This window comes from Barbatula barbatula (genome assembly GCF_947034865.1).
Source record: "Barbatula barbatula genome assembly, chromosome: 5".
In the NCBI taxonomy this organism is placed as follows: Eukaryota; Metazoa; Chordata; class Actinopteri; order Cypriniformes; family Nemacheilidae; genus Barbatula; species Barbatula barbatula.
The window spans coordinates 19,283,695-19,290,249 of NC_136769.1; the positions used below are offsets into that span (position 1 = coordinate 19,283,695).

At 37.0% G+C, this 6,555-nt stretch overlaps 1 long non-coding RNA gene across 1 annotated transcript; it reads right to left on the minus strand.

Moving 5' to 3' along the window:
* Positions 1–2,402: 2,402 nt before the first annotated feature.
* LOC306894742 lies at positions 2,403–6,302 on the minus strand. The gene is made up of 3 exons (XR_013786724.1): positions 6,024–6,302; positions 4,665–4,914; positions 2,403–3,378 (listed from the first exon to the last, which is right to left on the minus strand). It is a non-coding gene; the product is annotated as an uncharacterized lncRNA (long non-coding RNA).
* Between the last annotated feature and the right edge of the window lie 253 nt (positions 6,303–6,555).

Here is a 6,555-nt window from a genome sequence, read left to right on the forward strand (position 1 = left end):
AGTTCATAAAGTCATAGCACTATTTCCCTCCAGTATAAGCAGTAAAGACAGAAAGTCTGTATTTAATTCATTTTCTCTACTATGACGGAGGTAATTCTGATTCTGGTAATGGCGTGCGTTATAACCGGGCTTATATCTTGACATGCTATGTACTGGAACAGACTTTCAGCATTTTAAAACTCGATTCAGATGCCTGGATTGTAGTGGTGGAGGTGCTATCGGTCCAGTCCATCCCGGACAGAGACATTACCAGTCATTGAGTCAGACCTCATGTCCCCTCAAATGACATCAAATTACAGCTGCACTGTCATCCGTGAGCTCTAATAACACATTGCACTCTAGAGGTACGTAATCGCACTTCGGCCTCACCAGAACCACGTTCTGAACTGATACTGACACCCAGTAGAGTAGTCTAGTTTTTTGTAGTAAGTATATTCTGATCCCCCCAGACTAGTCACCCGTCCCAGATCGACAACGCATGAGCATCACCACACTCACACATGCCTGGAGTATGTCTCTATATGTAACCAAGAGCATTATGAAAGATTCCTTGCAAGTAAGATTTCAATAGCTAGTGACAGCCGGGGGGAATTGCTGGTTTTTTCTTACCCAGTTAAGAGTTACATTTAGCCTTATGATATATGTATACAATCCCCAAAGCACAGGTTTTATCAGCTTTCAATGCACATTTTTGATCCATGTGAAAACCCAGCTATAAAGTCATTTATTTGTGACATACCATTCCTACATAAACTCAACCAGCTAAAAACAGTATTACATCAATTCCAATTTCCATTACAATACCATTATGAACCACAAACCTTTCTATTACAAAATAAAAAAAATGGCTTTTTTGTGCACTGCCATGTTTATGTGATGTCACATACTTGAATCTGAGATGATATTCACGCACACTTTCACACATACGGTATATTGAGGTACCCTGGTAAACCTTTGAATGCAACCACTGTACCATAGTGCCGCCACTGTCAATTTTGTAAAGGACATTTTTGGGTGCATGTATCACCTGGTCAGCGGTGTGGTCTTTAACGGTGTCACACATTCGAGAGGCGTATCATTCCATCATAGTCACATCACATTCAAAGGAAAGACTCCTCCTTAAAATCAATATCCACCACCAGCTTTGGAACTGAGCAATAATATATTAGTAATTGAAATTCATAGATCTTGTCTGTGCTCTATGCTGTAGTTTCTCCACTATCCAGAGAGCTCAATGTATTGGCCAGCACCGTCTGGTTGGAAATTCATCCGATGATTGACAGGTCATGATGCACCTATAGAGCATAGGAGAATAAAAAGAAACTCTTGTGGACTCTTGTTGAGAAATCTCACCTCTGATGGACAGAGAGTCAAAAATCACACACGGAGCGTGAAGAATTCATTATAGAACTGATGTCTGAGTCAGACAATAGAAAAAACGCAAGAATAAAAAATTAATTCATCGCCAGTTTTGCTCCTCTTAGAGGATGTCAAAGAAAAAGCTGAGGGGCAGACAAGGTTTTATTTTCTGGAGGATCTCGGTATAAGGCTGTCTCTGAGCGTGCAGCTCTGTGTCACATGTATTGCAAATACAAATGCACGGCGTACCCAGATGACCCATCAAATTTGCTCAAATGTGCAATAGCGTATGCAAAGCACATTGTGTGGAATGCTGTATGCAATCCAGCCTCGACTTGACCTTAATATTTGCATCTTAAAAAACATTTCTTATCTCACTACTTGAACGATTCGGTAAAAGTTAATTATATGAAATATGAATATATCAACACAATTTAAACATGCTAAACAAAGGTATTTAATAAAGCAGTATGTGGAAACAGCCATTGTCTTACAGCTGTGCTATCTTCAGCGTCTGTAACACCATCTGTTCTCTGTTACATCACGTTTCCTCTTTGTGTTCCATACCGAGAGGTTTGAAGCTGTGATTTGTTTGTACCCTGTTCAGCGACTATCGGCTTGTGTACTTTTGATTATGATATTGAATTACTCAGCTGGAATCTGATTGTAATATTGTGTTTGTGGTTTTGAACGTGCAATAAAACAGCGTGCTTGAATCCTTCAGTCTGATTACATCTTGCGTTACACTCTGTTCCGGTGTATTAAAAAAATAGGTCAGCAGAGAACAGCCGGCAAACGACTGAATAATGACCAGCCCCAGAGAAATGCTTGACCTTTGATTCATGACACACCAAATATTCACAGTATAATTAGGAGAGGAAAATTTCACCCGAGCAACCGTGTCATCTTAATCCCAAATGCCCAGCATAAATTATTTTAAGTAAATGACTAAATAAATAATGAAAACACATTTTTCTCAGAGACATCATCTGGTTATATCACATGCTAGCTGGATGGAATCTACAAAATAAAGCTTTTCATTTCTGTCACTTGGTCAACTTTTTAATTTCTACATTAACAATACTTTCATATATTACATATCATATCGAATATTATTATTAGAATAAACATTGGGAAGAAGAATATGACAATCATGTGACAATTTTAGTATTATGATACATAATTGCCGAGATGGATACATTAGATCCAATTACTTTACAAGACTACAAAGATGAATTATTAAATATTAGCACAAGCATTTCAAATTGATTTATGTAGAGTTAATTAATTCTATTCTAAACCACATTTTAACAACAGCAACAACCAACAAATGTATCAGTATGACTAGTAAACACTGTTTTCTTCTTGAAGTATTAACAAAGACAATTTGGGAAATTGTTCTACATTGATGACAATAGCCCTGCTCAAAAGCCTAGTATACTGTAGAAAAAGTAATTTTACAGAAAGTTACTGTTATGTTTTACAGATTTTTTCAACGTATAAGGTAAAAGATTGTAATTTTACAGATTCTTTTGACATTTTTTACACATGTTTTCGAATTAACAAGCCCAGCTGTTTACGAATTTACACTTTTGGGTTCATCTATTCTCCACAACTTCATTACAGCGGTAAGACAATAGAGAGCGTCAGGGTTAGGTGATGGACAACTTTATAGTCCATTTTCTCAGGATTCAAATTTGTTTGCACCCTCAGATTCCAGAGATTTAAATAGTTGTATCTCTGTAAAATATTGCCTGAATCCTAAAAAACATACATCAATGGAAAGCTTATTTATTCATTATGTAAAAATCTAAGTTTTGAAAACATGACCCTTAAGACTGGTTCCTAATGCATTCTGGGATTACATTATCTGTGAAAATCTGCTGTGGACTCACTTGATTGTACGAATATACATAAATGTTGTTTAAGCAGGCAGTTCACTAGGCTTTGGAACAGAGCTAATTCAGGTCTTGGTCTCTTTCTCATAAACGGAGGAGACGGTCAGCAGGAGACTGGGTTCTGTTAAAGAAAGAGCCAAACAAACAACCAATATAAGCAAAACTTTTAGGCAAATAACTTTCATAATGTGAAATAACTTTAAAGCTAATAAACAGAGCATATATGTTATTAATACATAGACATTAACTCGAGATTGTCAACCAGTGGGCATAAGTAAATCTCTAAGGGGGAAGTTGACGTACAATATTTAAAGCAAGGGTTATTAAGAAAATCTCATGTAGTATTTCCCATTCCACCTATGATAGTTTTACTCCACACCTTGCCACTCCCATTACATTTTTTACAAATTGATTTCTTCATGCAGTGTCCTGCACAGCCCCATTACTGTAATGCTATAGTTCATTGTCATATGTTCATGTGTAATGTACACAAAGCTATTTCTTCTTGCATTCACTGCTAAAAAATAAAATTTCTTGCTCAGTCCTGATCTAAGCAAAATGACCTAAGAAAATAAGTCTTGGTTTTAGTAAACACATGAAATATCAGTGAATCTGTGCTCAAAACAAGCTAAATAACTGCTAATGGGTTAAGAAGAATAATCTTGAATTGAGCGACTAAGAAAAAAATAAACCTTAATTCAAGATTATTCTTCTTACCCCATTGGCTTGATTTAAGCACAAATTCACTGAAATTTCATATATTTGGACCAAAAAACGACTTATTTTCTGCGGTTATAAAAAATTGTGGACATATTTACTGGAAAGAACAAGATAAAAAAAAGACTTAGTGTTGCAGTGTTGTTATTCATAGAGGACCATGTTGATCCTGGCACAGCCTTTCTATCAACCAGTCAGATTTCAGGATAAGGTTTAGACCCAATGCTAGGTTTAGTTTAATTTAGTGGCTTTAATTTGGACAATTCCTATCTACATGCTGTTTTAAGGGTTAGGTTTGGCTATGATTTGGGTTTACGTTGGTTTTATGGTTCTTTGACAAGCATGTTGTTCCAGGAAGAATAAAAATGCTGCAAATGTCTTATTGGGAAAACCCTATTTGTATGAACACTAATAACAAAACATACTTCAACCTTTTTTGAGGCTTCTCTCTGCCCAACCCATAGCGCAATGCAGAAGTTAGATAATGCAGAGCTCTAAAGCGTGTCTTTGGCAAACTCAAACCTCAACAACGACTAAAGAACACATTGTATCGTAAGATTTTTAAATCTTTTAAAATGTTTCATTGTAAATTATTGTCACTCCTAATGGGCTGGTATTCACTTAGACAAGAGGTGTCAAAAGGTTGAGAAGCTTTAATGTAAGCATTAGCGGCGTCTCTTTAATACTTACACACAAACATTCGGATACACATGCCGCACATGGCAATAGTGCTGGAGATGTTAAGACACCGGCCGCACTCAGCACTCATCAGACATCTCTTGGTACTCCCGCAGCATCGCATGCAGCCACCTCCTCCCTGCTTCTTATCAGCAGAGTAGCTCTGCTTGGTGTTGCTGGTGTGCTGCTGCGTAATAACGTCAGGATAGTCCGGCAACTGTTTCCTGTAATCCTCCTCCATGGATCAGTCTTCAGATCAGACCTGAGGGGAGGGAGAGACAGTTGCGCGTTGACTCATGGGTGCGGTGAATCGATCGATGATAATTACGTTCCAGTATCTGAGACCATCCTTTCACAGTCATTAACTGATATGGAAATGGATCGATGCTCGCGTACGGTTTATCTGAACGCCGTTGACACGTGTTGCTCCCTGCAGAACGCCTAGGTTGGAACGTTGTTTTGAACCTTCAATGACAATTAACCACAATGGGCTCGGATGCTTTTTCTATTTGTCATTCGGGTGTTATGTAAGCAGTTGACTTCGTTGAAAGGTGAACGTGTTCACATCAGGCGGCAACAGACATCTATTGAGCGTCACATTACAAAAATAGGTTTAGGAGGAGTAACGCATCAAATGGAAGTTCATTAAAGGTCCAGTGTGTATATTTTTGGAGGATCTATTGACAGAAATGCAATATAATATACGTAACTAAGTCTTCAGAGGTTACCTTACATAATGAAGCGTTATGTTTTTATAACCTTAGAATGAGCTATTACTATATACATACACCGCGGGTCTCCTTAAATGCAATTCACCATTTTGTTTCTACAGTGGCCCTAAATGGACAAACTGCTCTACAGAGCCCATTTTGTAAATACGTTATCTCATTCGGCAAAGATGCGAAAACGAGGCAACATCATAGCCGAGTGCATGTTTGTTCCTATGGATAAATAGTGCCTTGTGTATAAAATGTTAATATTACAAATCTGTTTAGTCTTTTCTTTTATCTTCTAATTTCTTTAAATATGTATTTGTATTTCACCCACATAACATTGCCACTGAAAATGATTTACTGACCGTTTATTATGCCACTAAATATATTTCAGTTAAATAATCCTCAATTGTCAACAAAAAAACTATTAGTAAAAATTTTCAAAAAACAAATATACATTGAAAACCAACCGCTTGTTTTCCTTTTGTTTAGAATAAGCCATAAGTGCACATGAAACAGCTTTGAGCTTTCAAATAAGTACATATCTAGTAGTACATTACTTTTCATAACAACAGAAAATCTAATAATTTTACCAAGGACAAGGCCACAGATATCTTTCAAATGACTGAATTGAAAGTGCTGTTTCAATTCAAAGTACCTTTTTTGTCAGAGTTCCCTCAGATTTCTCCTTTTTTCTTTGAATCTTCTTTTCCTCAGTTCCTCACAGGTTTCTCTTCACGAAATTGAATGAAAGAAATTAAAATCTTCAATCACAGCTCTGTCTCGTACTGTAAAAGAGAGCAGATGACACAAACTACAATCCTCTCTTCTTGACAGATTTTGACAGCTTCTTTTCACTTTTGTTATAAAAGTCCTTTCAAAGTTGTTCACATTCAAATGTACCTGTTTGTCATGAGGTTTACAGGGCTGGTACAACACACGCCCGACTGACAGGGTGTGAGCGAATCAAGTTTTTCCTGCTTGTCCTTGTCATTTGGGTATGACGTCTGTTCTCATCTTAATGTTCTGCAAGCATTTTCACTTTAAATAGATCAAGACATAACATGACGTTTTTTCAGTTTACGGAATGTTACACTTCACACTAGGCACGGTATATTCAGTGTACAAGTACAATCCAGTATATACACACAATGCATCATGGTTTTGAGTAACAGAGGTAGTACATCAAA